The following is a 23841-nucleotide window of genomic DNA, read 5'->3' as shown; positions in this document are numbered from 1 at the left end:
CCTACTACACCACTCATCTCACGTATTACCAATGGAGCTAGTTCTGAATGGTGTCTTCACGGATTCAGTTAAAAAATGGAACAGAGATACATAAAACAGCTAAGAAGGTCTTTTTAGCTTTACTCAATCCATTCAATGAGAAATGTAGTGAGAGATATGAGCTAGATAATCAAAGAAAAGTTTGTTGTCTGCTTCTAACTCTGTTTTCTTAAAAGCACACATACTGCAATTTAAATTTGAGGATGTTTAGATGTTTTCCAAAGTATTCTAAGGAATATTAATTCCAAGATATGCTTCAGAGACAAAGGGTTGGTCAAAGTGAGTCAGGAGAAGCTACACATTCTTTTGAAAAAATCACAAAGCACATAAATATAGCAAAGGACCTTATGAAGTTCTACAATTAAAAAAAAAATATTGAAACTGTTTAATCTACATTTTCTATACTTATTTGGCCACAAAGCCTTATTTTTCTGCTTAAAGTCTGCTGGCATCCAAAGACCTATTGTTCTGTGGTATATACTTCAGGGAAATGCTACTTCAGGGGAAAAAACTTCCATTTTCACGCTTGATAGTGTCCATTTTAAACCAGTAACACATTTAAATAAGAAAAATGAGAATGCCACAGGCGTGGAGGCCTTTATTACATACGCTTCTGATTATTTGCCCTTGTTCCTGTCACTTTGTTAATTCATTTAAAAAAATTTACTTTTTATGCCTTTGAAAATATTGCTAGCTGGAAATAGATCTTAGGTTTGCAAAAGACCCAATGTCATATCAATGCATTAAACAGTGTGATGACCTTAAAAAGCAATGAATCACAGATAAAAGTTTATGCTTCAAAGAACTTCACAGGATACAGTTCAAATAAAAACTTAATCTTGCTTTCTTTTTTTAAATTGAAGTATAGTTGATTTATAATGTTGCGTTAGTTGCTTTATTTTTTGACGACTTACATAATGCAGATTTGGGGTTGGGAAGGAAAAAAATATTGCTTTTTCTATTCCTTCCATTTTTAAAAAGCAGAGAGTCCTATTGATCCATTTTCTAGAGTAGCAGGGAACAAATGCAATATCATTTCTGAACATATCTTAAAAGTCAGTGCTTCAATTAATCTGTGATAGGTCTGAGCACGTGCACCCTGAAAGTACACTTGGAGAAAGAGAAAACTATTTTCAGAAGACCTGAGGCTGTATTTAGAAAATCTAAAGAAAAAACTAGTAGAATTAAGTACATGAAAAAAAAATTACAATTAATCAGAATTCAGTAAGGTGGCCTGATATAAGACTTAAAACACTATTTAAATCAGTAATTTTAATAGATAAATACAAAAATATAAGTTATAAAATGTAATAGAAAAAAACATTATGGTATTTACAATAGTAATATAAGTTACAAAATACCTAGGAATAAAATTAACAAGTTATGTCTAGAAGATAAATGATGAAAAATACAAAATTAAAGGACTTAAAAGAAGGCCTGAATCAATGGAAGGACATACTATGAATTTAAATAGGAAAAAGCAACATTATAAGTATGCCAATTCTCCCATGTTAGTCTATATTTTAATGCAATTTTAACTTTACAGTTTACCAAGAAAAGAAAACATGAGAGTTTAGCCAAGAGAATTCTGAATATGACTAATAAGGGTAGTCTTGCCCTGCAAGTTAGTAAAATGAATTATAAAGCTAGATTAGTATTTAAAACATTGTGGTACTATTTTAACCCCAAAAATTGATAGAATAGAATAGAAAATCCAGGAACAACCCAAAATAAGGACAATTTAATACATATAAAGGATGAGATTTTACAGAAATAGATAAAGTTGGGTTTATTGAATGAATTACCTAGGTCCAACATCTATTTGGAAAAAAATAAATTCAGATCTCTAATTTTCACCATCTATAAAAGAAATTTCAGATGCATCAAAGATCTAAACTCATAAAGACTTTATACTCACATATGAGAATAAAATATAATAATATTTTATAGTAGTGCAGAAGAAAAGGGTTTACTGATGATAATAGCACAGAAACCAGAAAAATGGGCAAAAACTATGAACAAGTATTTCACAGGAAAATATAAGTAAAAATAGTTAATAAACCAATAAGTACATTGAAATATTTGCTACCTCACCAATAATCAAAGAATGCATTCAGTAAGTGACTGAATAAAATGAAAATGAAAATTTGTGCTAAACTGGCAAAGATAAAAAATAACACTAAGTATGGCCAAGAATGGGCAAAAATTAGCTCTTTCATATTCTCTTGGAGAGAATGTAAATGTTACAATGCTTCTGGAGAGTAATCTGCAATATTTTTCAAAATTACAAATGAGCACATCCTTTTAGCTAGTTATTCTGCTTGCAGGAATTAATCTACAGGTAAGTCATACATACACTAAGATCAGTATAAAGATGTTCACTGTAGCTCTGTGCAGAAAAAGCCTAAATGTCCTTCAATAGAGCATTATGTTAAATCTATGAGGTAAAAGACTGTTCAACAGAATTCCCTGAAAGATGAGATAAATGTACATATGCTGACATATAAAGATTCTAAAACACATTTTTAAGTGAAAAACCAAATTGCAATAGAACATGTGGAGAGTGTATACTGAAATCTGCCTAGATGAAAGTTGGGATGATTAGATTATGTAACAAAATGTGGTACCAGAGGTTATCTCTGGGAGATGAGATCAAAGGGGAGGAGGGGGGTGAGTGAAGAAGAAACTTTTATATTCCATTATAGGTGTTTATATTAAAAAAGAGAAGCAGATGTGGATTTTATAAAATGGAAACATGGGAAAGCAAATATTTTTGATGTATGTTTTCCTGGACAGACAAGGTGATTATTATACCTAGTAGATGTATATTCATCAGAGATTCATAATTTGAAAATAATTTGCTATTATTTTATGACATTTTCCTAGCCAGTCCACTTACTTCAGTGGCTCAGTTTACTTAACAATAAAATAGATATTATATAAATTCCAAAGGAGAAAGTTTTGTGAAGTAAGTAGTGGTTACATAAAATTCTGCATAAAATATCGTATCTTATTTTATGAAGTGAAAATGGACTCTTCTGTGCATTATTATTAATAAAGGCTACTCAGAGTATAGAAGTCAAATTTTTCAGTACAGATACAGAAAACATCTTAGAATCTACTTCAACAAAATAATAAACCGGAGCATGAAGGACCGTGATTACCAGAAGCTTATTATTGTAGAAATCCAATGATCTCATTGCGCTGGTATTTCATACACAGTCACTATTACCAAACTATTAAAATGCACATTTGTTGTCCTTGAAATAAGAAGATAACCAAGAAGATACTGATTCTTCATTAGTAGGAGATACCTACTTTGGGTTTTTGCAGATTAACCTGAGCTATTCTTGTTATTCCCAGCCTCCCTGTGTCTAATAACATATCAGCAAAAAATAAAGGCCACTAGTCAAATCAGGACTATGGTTCAACAGTCAGGAAAGACAATTCAATTAAATGTCTAATAACCACTATTTATCTTGGTATTTCTTAGTAACTGCAAAGACACTCACATCCTTAATAAAATAAAATCCTTATTTTCCCAAGCCAGGAAATATTATAAGAATTTCTGCATGGAGAGGTACATTTTGAGCACAGTTTCTCTTATTAGTCAAGAAAATCTTTGAGATTTTTCTGCTGACTGCTGTTGCCAACACCACACTGATTCTCCTCCAACTCTGTTTTAAGTATGTATGGCTAAGCGTCCAACTTTTTTCTTAATTCCCTGAGGAATAGTAGAGAGATGATTAGAACAGTTAAATATGACTTCACAAATGCTTGTAATAGCAACAACAACTAAACGCAGATTTTAATATAAAACTAGATCATCTCATTTATAAAATACAGCTTACTGTTTCTCGGGTTCTGTGACAGGCAGAATTCTAAAGACGTTCCGCTCAGATTCCTATCCTGTAGTTATTCAAACACTAATCTAGGTGCTGTTGCTGAAATCAGGAGATTGTTTTGGGTTATCCACAGGAGCCCATTGTAATTAAGTGAGCCTTTAATAGCAGAAGAGGAAGGCGAAAGAGTCGTGTATATAGTTGCACTGGAAGAGGGAAGTGGAGGAGCAGTAAGGCAGAAGGAGAGGTCAGAGAGACTGGACGCCTGAGACAGACTTGACCAGCTGTTGCTGGCTTTGGACATGGAAGAAAGTATCCACCAACCAAGGAACACAGGCTGCCTCTAGAAGCTGAGAATGATCCCCGTCTGACAGCTAGCAAAGAAGTGGGGATGTGGGTCCCATAATTGCATGAAATGAAATCCTGCCAGCAACTAAATGAGCTTGAAAGAAATGACATTGAAAGAGGATTCATCCCCAGAGCCACCAGAAAGGAACATAGTCCTGCCAACATCTTAATTCTGGTCTTGTGAGACTAAGCAGGGAGTCAGCAGAGCCACACTGTGCCTGGACTTTTACCTTCAGAAAGTGTTAGATAATACATTTGTGTTGTTTTAAGACTCTAAATTCATGGTAATTTGTTACAGTAGCAATAAAAAACTAATATAATCTCCCAGACTCTAGCCCATCTTAGTTTCTCGCCTACTTCTACGTGGTAGACATCCACCCATCATTTGGGCTCCTTATCTGCAGCTTCAGTATCTTCAAGTCTAGAACCAAGAAAGCAAGGCCCAGAGAGAAATAGATTATGGAGACACTATTACCGAACATCACTTTGCCTCGGTCTATTACAACCTTATATATGTATTCAATGTGTGGTTCTTTGCCTGTGTGACTAACTTGAAGGGATCACCTTTAAGCATTTAAAATTATTTTACCTTTATAATCACTTATGTTAGGAAAAATGTTTAGAAGCACTTCATCTTGACTGGCATATAAAAGCTATAAATTGGGCACAAATTTGTAAGATCTTATTAAGCAAGGTGCCAATTTAGTTCTGAAGAAAGTAAAGACATTACATGTTATATAAATGTGCCATCTTGATGTACTCTCTCTGAAAATAGCTGCTGTATAGACTGCAGCAATGAATTTAAATAGAAACTTTCCTAGAACAAAGGCAGCACAATCATATTATTAAACAAAGAACTAGTTTTTACCTTTGCTTTGCTACTAATATTATTATGAGACCCTGAGTCACTTAACATTTTCTGCGTTAGTTTCACATTCGCAAAAAGATCTCACCAATATTTAAACATGTTACAGTTGACTAACTCATATTAAAGAATTGTTCTATGCACATGTGCATACTGGTCTTTCATACTTCAAGAGAAATTCACTCACTGAATTTGTGACATTTCTTATATATGTCAAATAGCCATATTGCTTGTAGTTAAGTAAATGTTTGTAAAGGTTGCTAATGACAAAATAAGAGCATTACATAAAACCATACGCTGTTTCTGCTCTTCAGTTGTAAGTTTAAAAGTATATATATACATACACACACACACACACACATATATATATATAACGTCTATACAATTCAGAAATATTGAGAAAGCCAGGTATGAGTAATATGACTATCATCTAATAATTTCTGTTACATTTTTAGTTTACAAAGAAAATTGTCATATCCTGTCTATGTGTCTTCCCTTCATTATGGAAAGCCTCACCTTCCCTCTCTATAGCTTTGATGATGGTATTACTTTTACTATGGAAACAGTTTCTGTAATTTTATGTCAAAGAAGAAAGAATAAAGAAGCCAATAGCTTAAAGCAGCAGAACCGAAGCCAGAATTAAATGCCCATTATGTTATGCAGCCAGGCCAGCCTGGGTGTAATGGAATAGACTGGCAAGTATGAAGACGTTAGTAGTGGGAGTAATGGTGGAAGGTGGTCACTGTTATAGTGCAATTAGAGAAAGTTTCTAGATTGTTCCTGATTTAGCATTGTTATTATATGTAGAGAAATGCTTAAGAAATCTACCTATTACCTTAATTCTTTGGATGAGTTTATAATGTTAGACAGGAAAAGAAGCCAGAGTTGGAGAGCTGGGGCCATAGGTAAGGCCATGAGTCAGTACAGGCCAAGAAGCCAGAAGCGAGGGAGCCCACGTCGCAAGGGTGTCCACGCGGGACAGCACAGCTGCAAGCAAGTTCGAATAACATATGGAACAGTGGGGCCAAGGGTTCCCGGCACCGATATATTTCCTGCCTCAGACAGAACTGTAGACAGAACAATATGAGAGAATGAATCTGCATCCTGAGAAGCCGGACTGGTTATGAAACATAGCTATGGATTTTATGCCTGTAACTGGGATAAAGAGGAGTACGTAGCTTGGCTCAGTTCCTCTTCCTCTTTAGGGGAAAGACGAGTGAAAGAAGAGAACATGCATCAGTGACCGGTCACCTCTAGAAACTGTGCCACAACCTGGATCTAGAGAGACGACTGGGTCTGCCCAGTGATGCTTTAGATGTTGCTATTTCTGCAAGCTTCACAGAAAGAACTCCTCCAAGGTGTGAAAGTCTTATGTGACTAATGATGGTGCACTCTTGTTTTTTACTTGTTTTTTCTCTGTGTACCTCTGTTCTTCAAAATCCACATTTAGAAATAGTAAGTTTATTGCATCTTGGAGAGAGTCAATTTCTAATAATGTGAAGAGAAGTTTCTGAGTTTGTTACTACAACTTAAAAAGTTACTGAAAAGTCATTATGCTAAAACAGTAATATTTCCACAGGTAACACACCTCTTGGCTTAACAAAATGGCAGCTCTTCAAGGGTGTACTTTGTATGGAAAAGAAAGGAGATTATAAAATCATCACGTGGGTGATTTAAAAAATACAGGGAGACTCTCTGCCTTTCCAAACTTTTCTCTCCACTTGTCTGAAATCTCACCATTAGCTTCACTATTTTGGTTTAAGACTTTCCAATTCTGAATATACAAATACTTATAGAGGGTTTTTAATCATTTCCAACTATTAATCTGTATCTTAATGGGAATGAGTAGTCGATTATTTCCTGAAAAAAGAAAAAGGTGAAAGAATCTGGAAATACTTAAGGGGGATCAGCTGTAGGAAGGAAGGAAGTCCATTCAAAGAAAACAGGAAGTACAGTCCACCAGCGAAAATTCTCCTGCTTCACAATTTTGAGTAGGACTTGCTCAAAGCATTGTTTTCTTTTCTTCACCCCCCCCCCACCCCTGCCACAATCGCCATTCTTTCTATTGCTTCTTTCAGTTTCCTTACATAAAAAATGAAAAGTGGAGATTATAATCCCTACTTCAAAGAGAAAATATGGGGATCAAAAGAGTTAGTAAATGAGAATATAGCTGGTGCTCCAGTAAATGTCCTTCTCTCTCTTGTGGCATCTCCTGTCTCTGTTTCATTTGGCTTAAAAAGAAAAGCATTTTCTTCTCAAATGAATTTGACAGCAAATAAATGGATATCAAGAGGATGACAGATTAACATTACTCCTGACCTTTTCTTTTGTTTTAGCCCTATGTGCCTTTTTAAGACTAGACTCTTTCAACTTGCCACTTAACCTTCATTCTCACAAAAAGATTTCAGAAACCTATTATCAGCTATCACCAGGGCCTGCTTTAAATTTCACTTATTCTGTTCCTTTTTGTCAAACATTTTTAGTAATTGCTAAAAATGTTCCTTTGATGTTACCCATTATCTGTAACAGATAATGCATAATTTACGAGTCCTAGATCTGATTCAATTAAAAAAATCAGAAACGCTAGGGCAGTAAAGATTTTAAGAAAGCAATAGCTCGTACTTTTTCCTTCTGTAGAAAACAGAACTTTGTTTCATAACAATGTAGAAACTCACTACCAAACCCATAGTAAAACACACTGAATTTTATTTCACTAACATAATCTGATGTTCATTAAAATAAACAATAGCAGACAACGTTAATCTACAATTATCCACAAAGAACAGAACTTCCCGAACTGCACATATGTAGAAGAGACATAGCTTAACTGCTATGACCATGTCATTTTTCTCAGTGACTGCCAAAATCCAGAATAATTGTAGGTTACAGGGGAAGAAACAAGGATCTTCCAACAGAATTCTGGATAAAGTGGAGAAATGATAATGAACAAAAACAAAATGAGAAGACCGAAAGTGAGAGGAACCACTGTTCAGGAAACCAGAAGCAGACCTAGAGAACAGAACAGCTGTCATTTTATGCATAGAGTACAAGAAATGTCCCAGGTGGCTAATGTACAGACACTGATAAAATTTCAAGGCTATTTTAGTGGAGAACCTCACTCTCTGACAACAGTGAAGCAAAGCTTCTTGACTGGATAATCCTGATGTGATCAGCTCTGCTACAGTAGGGAACTCCTTTCGGACTTTGAAAGAATTGAAAATGAAGCAGGGGATAGAAAGCTGGTTGGACTAGGTGACATTTAAAGTCCTTTCTTACATTTAAGATTTTAAAAATATCCAATAAAATGTTTGGGAGTCTACTTCCACACTTAGTCATTTCCTCACTTATATCTTCAAGTACTCCCTTCCCTTTATGTCCAAACATAAAAAAGATTTTCCTCATCTTGGACGGTAAAATTGTGTCTGGATCCCCACCTGCGACAAACTAGACTAGGGCTTGGTAAACTTTTTCTGTAAAGGGCCAGACGGTAAACATTATAGGCTTTTGGGTCAGATGATTTTCTCTGACGAGCACTCAGCTGAGCCGCCACAGCACAAAAGTAACCACAGACAACGTGTAAACAAATTGAACTTGGTTGTGTTCCAATAAAACTTTATTAAATGAAAAAATTATTTATCAAGGAAAAAGCAGCATGGTTGAATATGACCTGTGGCCCAGTTTGCCAGCCCCTAAACAAAAGCTTTTTCTCTTTTGCTTCTTTATAGTTGGTACCTCCAAATTCTATCACCCATTTCTTCCTGAAAGCCCTGATGATCCGGCTCTCTTCCCATCTTAAAAGCTAATATTTACTGAGAATTAAATTAGGTGATGCATTAAAGATGACAAATAGATAATGCACTGAAGATGGGTGTATGAAGCTCTCAGCACAGTGCTGGCAAACAGTAAGTACCAATACATATTTATATTCACCAAAGTAACCTGATGGTCTCATTGCTCCTCACTCGGTTCGCCTATCTCAATAAATAGCAAAACAACTGTCTACCCAGTTGCTCAAGCCAGACAGCAGCTTTGACTCCTCTCACTCCCTCACCTCTACCTACCACCCAGCCCTATTAATTCTATTACATCCATTCACATCCTCCCTCCCCTTTACTACCTCGTGGTCCAGGCCAGCATTTCTCTTGAAAAATTACTCCAAAGCTCTCTAATAGCTTCTCCCTGCCTCTAATCTCCCTTTAGCAAAACTTTAAATAGTTTTGGGATAAAATTCAATTTCTTGAACATGACTTTTAGGATATTCCATGATCTGTCCTCTCCCCAACTCTCCATCCTAATGTCTCAACTCTCTCTCTTGGACTGTATGCTTCGAGCACTACAAACACGGATGGCTTAATTCCTTGAGCAAGCCACACTCCTCTCTGAACAACCTTACAGATTGCATTGTCTGACTCTTCCTAATGTTAAAAGGGCTCCAATTGCTTAGAAAAAAGTTTGATACCTTAGTCAAATTAGATCACTGATCATTCTCTGATGCATATTCCATGTTTTCCTGAGCTTACCCTGTACTGCAGAAGTTTCCTATGCCTGACATGCACTCCTATTCATTTCATTAATCTTAATCTTCAAATTCTGGCTCAAATCATAAACTTTCTAAGGAGTCATCTAAAATGTCATTCCAGGCAGAAGTGATCTTTCTGAAACCCTACAGTATCTTCTGCTACTGATATGCTACCTAACACATCTTCCCTAATAGATTTTAGGCTTTTTGAGGATGTGTCTGCAATTTATATAATTTGTAAAAATTTTTAATAGTCCATAGTACCTGCACAACACTTTTACTTTATTAGAAGCACAGTTAATCGTATTGATTGACTATTTTAAATGTGTAAAACTTTTTAAAAATCAAAGTTTAGTGCTAGCTTGACCGTCTTAAAAATTTCAAGCAATATTTAAATGCAGTGGAATTTTAACTGACCTTAGTATATTAAAATGTCTCTTTGGAAAATAGAATGAAACTTAATGGGGACGCTTTTAAGAACAAAAAGCAAATTACAACAAGAATAGATAAAGAAAGATGAGCAACCATAAAAGAACAAAAAGATAAAACAGATTAAAACTAAATGAACTCATACAGTTTTCTTATTCAAAAGGAAGCAGGGAGCCACCATAAGATTTTACTGACATACAAATATTTCATGAAAAAGCCAAAAAAGAGTATATTTATATAAAACCTGCATTGTTTTTCTAGTTTAAGATTCTATTCACTAAGACAAATGTAAAATAATTACACATCCAGGGAATCCTAAATGATTGAAAGGATTAAAAAGAATAATCCATTATGCAAAGTCTGTGAGGAAATTTTATTGAAGTTGAGATTGTGTAACTCAGAATAAGAAGGCTAATTTCATTTATCTAAATATATGAAATATTATTCAAATATACAGAGAATGTGAACAACTTGGCCTTCATCACTATAAAGTATAAAACAAAGCAAAACATGATTCAAAGAGAGGACCCCATGTAGCCTTAAAATTGTGCAATGTGCTGTATGATTTGGAAGAAGAAATATTATACTTCCTTGAGGAAGGAAATAAACTTCAGTTTTCCATTTCACTTGGAAATAAGAAGTGGACTTTTAAACACAGAGTGACATGCATGTCGTTACGTGGTATGCCATCTTCCTCATTGTTCATTACATTTACTATCTGGTTTTTAAAACACAGATATTTTCATTTGTGCATAACAATTTTTATTGTCTATTTCTGGGGGAAAACTTTCAAAATGAAAGAATTCAAATGAAAACAGATTCTTGAAAAGTCTTTGTATTTTTTTTTAAAGAAATCTAATTTAACATATTGAAGTAGAACTATCAAATTATTGTTTCCAGTAAAATAATTTTACAACTGACCGGTTAAATGAAGAACTTAGCTTGGTTGATGGCAAGTTAGAAACCTTTGGTCATACATCTTCCCTTTGACACAGATGGTTCTAATTTCAGGATAAAAGACTGCTGGCAAAGGAAGGAGGAAGACAGAAGAGGCTGGTGGCCGCTGTTCTATCTTTTGCTACTGCATTTCCTTCGGAAAGGAGGGTCTGGATGAAAGGTGTTGAAGTAGAAATGCCTCAATAATGAGCACCGCCCCCTGCAGGTTCTCCGTGGTTTTCTGTAATTATTTCCCTGTCTCTCCACATCTCTGTTCTTTCTTTCTTCTGCATTCCATGCTGCCTCACCATCAATTTCCTCAACAGAATATTTCCCCACTTCATCTCACACTTCTCTATCAGCTACTGCCCCACTCTCATTTTCTAAGCAATCATGAAGTAAAAGTAAAATTCAACGAATTCCTCACATACCAGAACAAAATCAAAACCAAAACCAAACCAAGCCACTCTTTGGACTAAAAGCTACAGAAATGACATTCTTATGTCAGTACCAAACTTCAACACCTAAGAGAAGTATATTGGACCCACTTTCCCGCTGTTTCAACTCCAAGCATATGTCTAGGCTGAACTAGAATCTATTGCCTCTCTCCCTCAGAGTACACATGGTACACAAACTCAGATCATGAAGAGTTTAATTTAAACCCCTTTTCAAAAAATCATTTGGCTTTCAACTGTTTTTAAGAGAAACACACAAATGCACACACACAGGTGTCACAGGGAGATTATTTGTGGACCATATTCATAAATGCAGAGACTGCTAAATAAACCAGCCACAAAGACAGAAGGGCACAGCACATCATGTGCAACATTTTACGTCATTCACTAGGCATTTGTTGAAACCCTACTATGTGCAAAGTATCTGAGAAGAACTGGGGAGGATGAAAACATAAGCCAGACTACGTACGTCCTGTGATACACTTTCATGCTACATGGTACTTTTTCATCAAGGTAAACTTAGTAATTTTGACTATTATTTTATTTATTTGTTAAGGCCTGTCACTTCCACTGCAGCATAAATACCATATGAGGAGGATCACAATCAATACATACCATGGTGTCTGCCACCGGCTAGAAATTCAATAAATATTTATTGAATAACAGTATGTTGTGTTAAGATGTTATAAGGTAGTAAATAAGAGTGTCAGTTAAAAAAAAGAAACTTCATGCAATAAGAAGTTAGAAGGATTTGTCTACTTGGAGCAGTATCAGAGAGAAAAGATGGATTCTGTCTCAGTGTTTTTCATTCTACAAAGTCTGTGATACCAGATGGCTTTCAAAGCCCAAGGAGACAATGAGTCAACACTCCTACCTTTTTCTATATGTTGGAAGAACAAATTATCATTACTCCTGGTAGAACTTTACATTACTTAGCTACAACTTTATAAAATTTCCAACAAATACCTGCAACTGCCTCTTTAGAAGTCCCCCTAGTAGATAATAGGAACATGACTCATTGACGAAAAAGCCTCTAGTAGCTCTGTATACCTATTCAGGGTGTACGGAAATTTCATTAAAAATTTCCTTCACCGAATTACATTTTATACTGTTTAGACTTCGATGCTCAAAATCCTTAAGGCATTTAATTTTAATAAAATTAAAAGGCTTCTTTTCCGTAGTATGTGCTGCTCAGCTTACAATTAAACTCTTTATGGTTTAGTTATTTACAGTTACTAGGCCTTCACTGATTGCTAGAATGTATGGTCTAGTCTTCTGGCTATTTACATCTTAAAAATTACATCCAATTACACTAAATAAAACCTATGTTAAATTAAAAGTAGTTCCCTGGGAAACTTTCATTTTGAAGAGAATGTTCTTTTCTCCTTGTGACATGAAAAGAACGAATTATAAAAACATTCTGTAGCAGTGGGGGGGGCGGGGAATAAAGAGTACCAGCTTTGGAGCGTGTCTGTCCACCACGCAACTTCTAAGTCTCAGTTTTCTAATATGTGAAATGAGAATGAAAAATTATACAGCTCAGGTTGTGAAAATTAAACTGAACGAACTCATGCTATTGCTAATTATGTTTTTTAATGACTGACAAATTATTTTCTTAATTTTATGTCAGAAAAAAGCTTTATTTTAATAACTGGTATGTTTTTGGTCAGATAGTTCAAATTGTGAAAGTTAACTTTTATTTCCATTTTGCGTTGACTTCCAGGAAGCATAATATACGTAAATAATAATTTTAAAAAATATATCTACATTATTTCTTGAATCTCCTCACTTTCCCGTCTCCATTCACTATTATCATTTGTGGTAAGCAGAGTCATCCCTAAAGATGAACACGCACTATTTTCTGGAATCTGGAAATGTTACATTACATTGCAAAAGGCACTTTGCAGACATAATTAAGGTTAAGGAGCTTAAAATAGAGAGATACCTTGGATCACCTAAGTGGTCCCAATCGAATTACATGAACCCTTAAAAGCAGAGAATTTATTCTCTGGCTGGAGAGATGCAGCAGAATGGGTACTTGGAGAGATCAGAAGCACAAAATAGAGTCAATGTGGCATTGTCAGCTTGAAGACAAAGAGGGTCATGTTTCAAAGAAAATGCAATCTCAGTCCTACAAAGGAAAGCTGAACTCTGCCACCAACCTGAATGAACCTGAACATAGTTTTAAGTTATCTCATCAAGTCTTCTCTTGAGCCTTTGAATAGTCGTGATGACGCCTTGAGTTTGGCTTATAAGACACAGAGCAGAAGAACCAGAGAAGCTCACCTAGACTTCTGACAGAACGGTAAATTTCTACTGTCGTAGGTTGCTAAGTTTGTGGTAATTTCCTATGGCAGCAATAGAAAACTAATACACCAGTGACGAGGCCCTCATCATCTCTGCTCTAAACTGATAGAACTGTCTCTTGTTCTTGCTCTCTAGTCTTTACCAACAAAACCTTTCTAGCTCTGAGTGTCATGATCCTGCTCCACATCCTGCCAACTCAGTGGTTCTAACTCTTTGGCCGGATGTTATTTGTAATCTGGCCACAACCTATACTGCTAGTGTCATCTCCCACTAAGCGTCAAACACTCTCTGCACTGCTCACATGTAAACTGAATTTCCATATCTCTGGGCCTAAGACTGTCCATGTCTGAAATGTCCATGCCTGTTTTCAGCATCTTCACAAGTTTAAACAACATCCATAATTCAAGGCTCAGATAAACTGTTACCCTGGCATCAGTGTTGGAAGTAAGCATTTCCACTGCTACACAAATGATAATATAATAATGCTAACAATAACAGCTAAACTAATGTTAACATTAACACAGTGGCAGCTGCCATTTATTGAGAACTTGTCAGATACTGTTATAAGTGCTTTCGTAAGAGGTCATAACAACCTCATCAAGTAGGAAGATAGAGCCTAGAGCCCATGATTTATACAGCTGAGGAAATGGAGATTTAGTGAGGTTAAGTAACATGACCATGTAGCAGAGATGGGATCTAATAACTAAAACTCTAAAATCTGTTTTCTCCATTCTGCTACACTTTTACAGAATATTCTTTGTACCCCATGGTTGTCCTCATCATGTTCCAATTTATTTTATGTTTACTCAAGCCTACAACTCATTTCTTCCAGTAGATTTTAAGATCAAGTAAAAAAGCTATAAGAGAGTGGGAACTCTGTTTTGTTAAGTTTTGGCTTCCGTAACACCAACCGAGATGACTTCCTTGCATAGAGCGATAACAATGTTTACTTACCTAGTTATTCACCTAAAGATGGATTCCATCACATAACTATGACTACTACTACTGTGCATCTTCCTCTATGCAAATTACACCTCATTAAATTTTTTTAATTACAAAAATAAAATAACAAGTGTGGTTCCAAAAAAAAAAAAAAAAGTTTACTTAATGAGATGAATAAACTATGGTAATGTCTGTGCTTCACGGAAATTATTAGAGTAAGAATTAAGTAGCAAGTTTTTAATAATTTGATTACGAGTGTAATATTTATGTTTAGGAAGGGATAATGCAAGATAATTTGTATCTGTAGCTATAAATGGATAGTTCCTTAACAATATCTTTCAAGAGCTCTGTCATTCTTTCCATAAATAATAGTAACAAAACCCAAGAATATGAGATGAGAAATAAAAAGTAGTTAACATATATTTATATGATCATTTATAGTTTTTAAAACTTCACTGTTCTACTTTAACATCTTGCAGGACACAGTTTTAAGTTATCTTGCCTATAACAAAGATGCACTGAATTGTTTGTTCATTCATTCAAACAAATAACTGAGTTTTTAGATATCAACTCTTATCTTAGTTACCAGAGTTATATAAATGAATGAGGGTGGAGGGTGTAGTTCAAGCAGTAGAGTGCATGCTTAGTATGAGGTTCTGGGTTCAATCCCCAGTATCTCCTCTAAGAATAAAGAAGTAAATAAACCTAATTACCTCCTCCACACCAGAAAAGAAAAAGAAAAGAAAAGAAAAAAGAAAAACTGTCAAAAATGAATGAGATAGAATTCCTTCCTTCAAGGATTTATAATACAGTGGGATTCAGGCAAATATAAGTAAGTTATATTACAAAATGTTATTAATACAAAAATGACTCAGAAGAATCTAAAAAACAGGCTTATATTTTTTTCTATCATAAAAAGTATTTTTCAACTCAATAACAAAAAATTCAATTAGAAAATGGTTTCTATATACTAATTATGAACTATCAGGAAGAGAAATTAAGAAAACAATCTCATTCATAACTTCATCAAAAAGAATAAATTACCCAGGCATAAATTTAACAAAGGAGGTGAAAGATCTATACATTTCATTTTTTTTTTTTTTTTTTTTTTTTTTTGCTTTTTGTTTTTAATCAGAACAGGTTGGGGAGGTGTCCAACCCAAAGGCTGAGGAATGTTCCCTGAGGAAGGAGCCAGGATAGAGAAATTTCAGAGCTATCTTTAGCAGAAGCTCCAGGGGGAACAGAACACTCTAGGGACCTGAAAGGCCAGTATCGCTGGCTGGTGGCAGAAAGTGTGAGGAGGAACAGCCTGGGGTGAGGGAGGTGAGCTGGGGCTGGGAGTTTAATCCCTATCCTGCCAGAAGTGGCAAGGCTGCTGGCAGCTTCTCTGGAGGGGAGTGGCGAGACCTTGGTTTGCCTTTTTAATGGCTTCCCAGCTCCATGTGAACAGACACTGGGAGGCAGCAAGGGGTCCAGTGAGGAGGCTCTTGCAGAGAGAAGGCAGTGGTTTACAAGGTGGTGGTCACTGGTGAGAAACAGGTGGAAGCAACACTGACATGGGTTGGACAAGGTCTGGGGACTGAAACTAGAAGATACTGGTGAAAAAGATTGGGGAAGACACAAACAGATGGAAAGATATTCTGTGCTCTTGGATTGTTAGAATACATATTGTTAAAATGTCCATACTACCCAAAGCAATCTACAGAGTCAATGCAATCTCTACCAAAATTCTGATGGCAGTTTTCACAGAAATAGAACCACCAATCCTAAAATGTGTATGGAACCACAAAAGACACTCAAATAGCCAAAACAAGCTTGAGAAAGAAGAATAAAGCTGGAGACATCACACTCCCTGATTTCAGATTATTTTACAAAGCTATAGTAATCAAAACAGTATAATACTGGCACAGAGACAGACACATAGCTCAGCGGAAGAGAACAGAGCCGAGAAACAAACCTGTGCATTTTTCGTCAATTAATTTACAACAAATGCGCCAAGAATATACAATGGGGAAAGGACAGCCTCTTCAAGAAATGGCATTGGGAAAATTGGACAGCCACATTCAAAAGAATGAAACCAACCATCTTATACCATACACAATAATTAACTCAAAATGGATTAAAGACTTGAATGCAAGATTCAAAACCACAAAACTCCTAGAAGAAAACAGACAGTAAGCTCCTTGGCATCCATATTGGCAATGAGTTTTTGGATTTGACACCAAAAGCAAAGGCAAAAGAAGCAAAAAATAAACAAGTGGGAGTACATCAAACTAAAAAGCTTCTGCCCAGCAAAGGAAACCATCAACAAAATGAAAAAGCAACCAATTAGAAGGGAGGAAATATTTGCAAATCATATATCTGATAAGGGGTTAATATCCAAAATATACAAAGAACTCATGCAACTTAGTAGCAAAAAACTCCAAACAATTCAATTTAAAAACAGGAAGAAGATCTGAATAGACATTTTTCCAAAAGGACATACAGATGGCCAACAGGTACATGGAAATATGCTCAACATCACTAATTATTAGGGAAATGCAAATCAAAACCACAATGACAATATCACCTCACATATGGGCAGTATGAAAAAAATAAGAAATAACAAGTTTTGGTGAGAATGTAGAGGAAAGAAAATCTCTGGGCATTGTTGGTGGGAATGTAAATTGGTGCAGCCCCTATGAAAAACAGTATGTCTGGTCAATAAATTTAAAATAGAGCTACTGTATAATAATCCAGCAATTCCATTTCCAGGTGTTTATCTGAAGAAAATGAAACACTAACTTAAAAAGATATTTGTACCCCATGCTCACTGCAGCATTATTTATTATAGCCAAGATAGGGAAACAACCTAAGTGTCTATAGATGAATGAATGGATAAAGAAAATGTGACACACACACACACACACACACAGGAATATTATTCAGCCATAAAAAAGAACGAAACCTTGCCATTTGTGAGAACATGGATGGACATTGAGGGCATTGTGCCAAGTAAAAGAACTCAGGCAGAGAAAGACAAATATCATATGTCTCACATACAAGTGGAATCTAAAAATAAACAAACAAACCCACCCAAACACCAAATAAATATTTAAAAAGATTAAAATACAGTAGCTATTTGCAAATCATTATTTCAAATGGTAAAATAAGACTTTGTGCTCTCGGCAAAGATGTTTGATGTAACGTATATTATACTTTTTAAAAATACTGGTTTGGTGACAAACTTGCTTTCTCTTTTTCCTGAGCACTTCTTAGACTACATTTCTCAACCTCCCATTTTCCAGCATCAGCCTTGTGACTGAGTTTTTGCTAAAGAAACATAAGAAGAAATGACTTTCCTATTTCCAATTCTTGCCCATAAAAGTTTCCCATGTGTTGGCTGAATTCAGAGGGCTCCAAGGCCCTAGAAGAGGGAGGAGCCTCAAGATGAAAAGAGCCTCAAACTCTGAATAACCACAGGGCAGGCCACTGGCCCACTGGGAATAACTGCTGGACTGGTATTTGCTCAATGAATAAACTTCTACTGTGTTAAGTTTTCAAGGTTTATATTTTATAGCAGCTGGCATTACATTAGCCAAGAAATAGAGCAATTCAAAGGTCTGTGTCCAAATTCAGTTTCTTCATACTTAGTTTTAATAATGTCATAGTTGAAAAAGAAACTTCACAAAGACACACACCATAGATCATATGAAGTATTAAATGTAGGGCAAAGTTCACTGTTAGACGTGGTGGATGTAAATCTGTATTTTATTAGTTTTCCTGAGAACTTAAGAATTTTTTAGTGGCTTCTTATCAGATCTTGTCACTGTATTTCCTTCATCAGTGGCTAATGAAAAGCTTGACTAGGAGCAGGAATTTCAGGTCTACCTTTTTTCGTGTAGTTGCAGTGTTAGTGTTACACTCAATCCAGTTTCACCGAAGGAATCTTTGTAAGCCACTTGCCCACTTTCTGGTGGTTAATGAAACTAACACCTCCAGAAAGGCACGCAACAACACGACTATCTGACATCCAGACCGACCGAGAAAATGAGGACAAAGCCATATATTAAATATGGTAGTGCTTAATTTCTTTGTCTTTTAGGTGGAAAGACAAAAATAATTTATACCATTTTTATTCCATTCACCAGAGAACTTCATCATGCACCCCGAAGGAGTACATGGGCCTTTTCACAGGACATCACTGTATTTGATACTACATCAGACACTGAGAAGGATGTACAAAATAAGAAAAAACAGTCTAGCCAAGAGAGAAACAAATAAATAAATGATTACAGTTACTAAGGGTTATAATTAGAGGAAACGTAAAGTATTATGTGAGCTTAGAAATCACGACAAGCTGAAAAGAACAGAGATTATTGAATGGCCAAAGGTTGTAATAGCTGACCTCCACTTAAGTGCTGGATCTGAAGCTCTCTTACCTACTCAGTTGTTCCCACAAGTATCCCCTCTCTTATTAAAAAAAAAGCAAAAACAAAAACTCTTCTGTGACTCTGTTTCTTCTATGCTATAGTCACATTTATTTCCTTTTTTATCAAAAATCCTAGAAATTGTTTTTATCTGCACTAACAGAGTAGTCACTAGTCATATGTGCCTATTTAAATTAAAATTATATACATTAAAAATGTTAAAAAATTAAAAATTCAGTTACTCAGTCACACGAGCCACATTTCAAGGGCTCAGCTGCCACATGCCGGGTGTATGGTGGCCACATGCTGGCTACCATATTGTATTGGGTAGCGCAGACACAGAAGCCTGCTGACATTGCTGAAAGTTCTATTGGACAGTGCTAGTTAGACTACAACAAAATAATTAAGAATGAAGCTTCCAGGTCTAAACTACCTGGATTTAAATCCCAACTTCTACCCTTATTAGTTAGGTAAACTTAGGGAAGTTATTCCCCCTCTGCCTACTTTGGTTTCCTCATCTGTAAAATGAGGGTAAAAGTATTTAATTCTTGCTTCATAACATTGTTGTGAGGTTTAAATGACTTACATGTAAAGTGCTCAAAATAGAAGTGCTCAAAAAGTATTAGGTGTTCTAATTTTTATTCTTGAAATTATGCTGACTCTACCTCACCTCCCATTTTCCTTAACTCCTCCAGTCGGGCTCTGTCCACCACTGCCAAGTTTGTCAAGGTTCACCAAATTTTTCCATCTTGCCAAATACAACGGCCAGTTCTCAGTCTTCATCTTACTTGAACTACCTGAAGCACTTGTCACAACTGACCATCATTCTTAAAATATTTTCTTCATTTGACTTCTAAGATACCATCTTCTTTTTCTTTTTCTTTAATGATTGCTCTCTCTTATTTTTCCTTTAATGAATTCTCTTCCTGACTTTTAAAGGTTGGCATATACCAGGGCACTGTCCTCAGTTTTCTTTTTGATTCAAGTTACACTAAGCAGTATTACCTGGTGCCGTGGGCTTAAATACTACCTGCTGATTACTCCCAAGTTACATACTACTAAGTTCTAGACATATGTCCAGCCAATATAATAACTGCTCTTAGATGTCTAATGGGCATCTCAAAATCAACATGTCTAAAACAGAATTCCTGATTCCCCCTGAAGGTGAATTTGCTACTGCTAGCTTTCATCTACAAAGTGATTTTTAAGTTCCAAAAGCATTTTCTTATAGATTTAAAAATATTATCTTTATAAAAACCCTGTTAGGACAGCAGGTGCTAATTCCATCTGTCAGATGAATATTCTGTGACTCAGATATGTTGGGTAGGTTTTTTAAGAGGCCATATTGGATATCTTATATAACCCAGAGTAAGCAATAGCACCCAAGTCTCCTTATTCAGTCTATGTGCTTTCTAAGAGGTTGTGATGTTTAGCAAAATATATTTAAGCTTTAAAAATGGTGAATTTCCACTTAACAGGCAAAGAAGGATACAAAATAGCATGGCAAAAGAAGAGAGACGTGACTTAGCAACTATGTGTATTAACGAACATATTTTTATAAATGGTTTCCCCTTCGCCAATGATTGTTCATGTATGCTTACGGATATAATCCAGAATAATTTGACCATTCTTCAGAAAGATACCATTTTGCTGAGTTTTCTACTCTTTAGGAGGCAAGTGAGCAGTTTTTATCTGACCTTGAAATTCATACTGGTGTAATGATGCTTATTTTTTACAATGATAAATAACATTTTTTAGAAATGGAAAACATTATGGTATATCATTCATTAAATGATAATTCTTATAACTTAATTACATGCAGATCTCCATATAGAGACCAGGAAAATCAAGGGATTACTAACTGAATTTTTGAAAATGCAAACATAATAGTTGAAAATGTATTTCTTGGTTTTAGGCAAGTCACTCAATACAACTTAGATATTTATGTCTAAACAAAGGATCTATTGTAGCTCCAACATCATAAAACCATTTCATTGTTTTAGATAACGGTATCATATGATCAAAGAGTTTAAGTATTAAATTTGAAGATTTCAGTTTTAAATATTGTTAGAGCTTGTGACTGCATTTTTAAAGAACATAAAAACCTTACTTGAAACATGTACATTTATACACATAAATACAGAATTTAGAAACACACTGAAAGGTTAGAATCCAATTAATTGCAAAATAAACTCTGTTGGCTATTCTACAGTTAAACTCAGGCTTCAAATTGAGAGAGATTCTGAATTCTAATGTCAATATAGTTTCAACTTATAAAGTGTGTAGGTAGAAATAATTACACATTTTAAGAATGAGAAAAATTTTTAACCATTATAATGTCATTGAATATAAATGAAGACAATAATAAAAAGGAACAGGTTATTTTCTGCTATGCTATATACATATAGGAAGGGGCTATATGGTATAATAAGGAACAAGGCTGCATTTCTTAAATCTGCCAACATCACAATGTTTTTGAAGATAAAAACCAAATCATTGTATGGTCAATAGATCTCTATTTTTAAATAAAAATATTGTCAAAGAAAGATATACGGGATATTAATGCCAAAACTATGAAGACACGAAATTGATCACTGAGAAGTGCTGACTATTCTCTGTTTGAAATCCTTTACACCCTTACCATCTGTGACACCACTCTCCCACAGTGTTTGCCCTTTCTTCATGATCATTTCTTCTTGGTCTTCATTGGCTTCTCTGCCCAATTCTAAAATGTTAAGTCTTCCACAGAGTATTGTCTTCACCTACTGCTCTTTTATCTGTAGTGTTCTTCTGGGGCAACCTCAGCCATGTTCATAGTTTCAAGCATCATCTAAACTTTAGAACCCCCAGATTTATGTCTCTGGTTCTGACAACAGCTTTAACAATATTTAATTAAGTATGTTCTAGATATTTCTCCTTGGGTGTCCTATAGATGTCTCAGGTTGAACATGCCCTGAATTGAAGGACTCGTTCCTCTCCTCCTCCCAACCTACTCCTTCTTTCACACTTCCAATATCTACTAACAGCACTAAAACCACCCATCCAGTGATGCAAGCCAGAAATATGCGGATTATCTTAGTATCTTCTCTCCTTCACCTCTGCAAATCCAACCCATCATGGAATCAGATGACTGAATAATTTTACTCTTTAAAAATCACCTGAATTTATCACCCCTGCTCTATCTTTATTACAACAGACAACTGACTTAGTTCAGGGTCTTATCTAAAATATTGTAATACTCTGCTAATTCATCCTAAAACCAGATGCTTAGTTAAGCTTAATTCTTTATCGCAGCCCCACTAGAATATAAGCTCGAAGAGAAGGGTCTCTTGTCTCATTCGTGTTTTCTTTAGGATATAGCATATGGTAGATGCTCAAAAAAATTGTTAGATAAATAAATGGCAGCCTGAATGGCCAACAGAATACATATGATTCAAATCTGACCATATCAATTCTCTACTGAAAATCCTTTAAAACTTCTTATCACCAACAAATTCATAGGATCTACAGGACTCTCCATGACCTTGTCTCTGCTGACCTACCGGCCTCATCTCGGGCCATATTCAGTCCAACATTTTGTTAAAATTACACCCACTGCCTATCATCCTGCCCATGTCATGCCTCCGTGCCTTTGTCATTATGGTTTCTACCTAGAACATCTTTCTAATTTTTCTTTACCTGGTTAGCAGTCATTCTTTTTTTTCAGGCCTTGGATCAGACATCATCTCCTCTGGGGATTCACTCCTGGAATTCTAGGTTGGGTCAAGTGATCTCCTGAGCATTCAGCATACTTTCTATGTAATTCTTGGTTTACCACTGACACATGAGCTTGAAGCAATCTCTTTAAGTTTCTGTCTTCTACTAGATTATAAGCAACTCAGGTTATAAATGACCTTTTACTTATCTTTGTTCTCTATGTGCCTAGCATACATTAAGTGCTCAATATTTACCAAAAACTCTTGAAGGAATGAAATTAATTATTTAGTTTAACACCACAAATTCTCTAACTTGTAGTCTTATTAGTGTCTGTTTTAGGTTCTTGATTTTTAAAAAACTAATAGACTTTATTTTTTAGAGCAGTTTCAGGTTTACAAAAGTTTGTAGGTTTTAAAGAGCAAAATGTCATAATGATCTAACTGCTAGAGGAAAACAACCCCTCAATTTCAAAAAGCCAACATCTATCATATTAGCACAACACAGTTAATTATGACAAACATTAGCAATTTGAAAATCATTTAGACAAGATCTCCATGTCCATAAACTGAATTTCTAATTTTACATTAAATTGCAAAATAACATTTTAAAACATCAAATTAAAAATTCCTTTAACAATAATCACCTTAAACACAGTAAGTTACAACCAACATATAAGGAATAACATCAAATAATTATTTCAATGCAATATTATTATATAAGGCTCAAATTCCAGAATCGTTATAGCTTGCAAAACCAAGATTAGCCGGGTCCAGGAATTAACGTAATCTTAAATTCTTTTGTGTTGCAGATAGATGCCCTGACTTCTACGTACCAGAACCCTGGTATTCAAGCATAAATGAGATTAAATCCATTGGCCTATAATTTATTTGCTGTAAAAGAAACACCATATTATATGCTTTTGTTTGTTTGTTAAGTAGAAGATATGCTATTATTTCCAAGACACCAGGGACTTAATGTTTAATTATCAACACCCATTTGCAAGAAGACATGGCTTTGACTCACAAATTTCTTAATTGCTAACAGTGGCTTTTCT

General features: G+C 35.2%; 1 protein-coding gene across 12 annotated transcripts in view; it reads right to left on the bottom strand.

Moving 5' to 3' along the window:
- RIMS2 (regulating synaptic membrane exocytosis 2) overlaps positions 1-23841 on the bottom strand; it is a 509607-nt gene that overhangs the window by 51966 nt on the left and 433800 nt on the right. The gene's annotated exons all lie outside the window — the stretch shown is intronic.

The sequence above is a fragment of the Camelus bactrianus genome, chromosome 25 (genome assembly GCF_048773025.1).
Source record: "Camelus bactrianus isolate YW-2024 breed Bactrian camel chromosome 25, ASM4877302v1, whole genome shotgun sequence".
NCBI classification, from domain to species: domain Eukaryota; kingdom Metazoa; phylum Chordata; class Mammalia; order Artiodactyla; family Camelidae; genus Camelus; species Camelus bactrianus.
The sequence above is the reverse complement of the archived record's forward strand: the minus strand, read 5'-3'. Positions and strand labels throughout refer to the sequence as shown.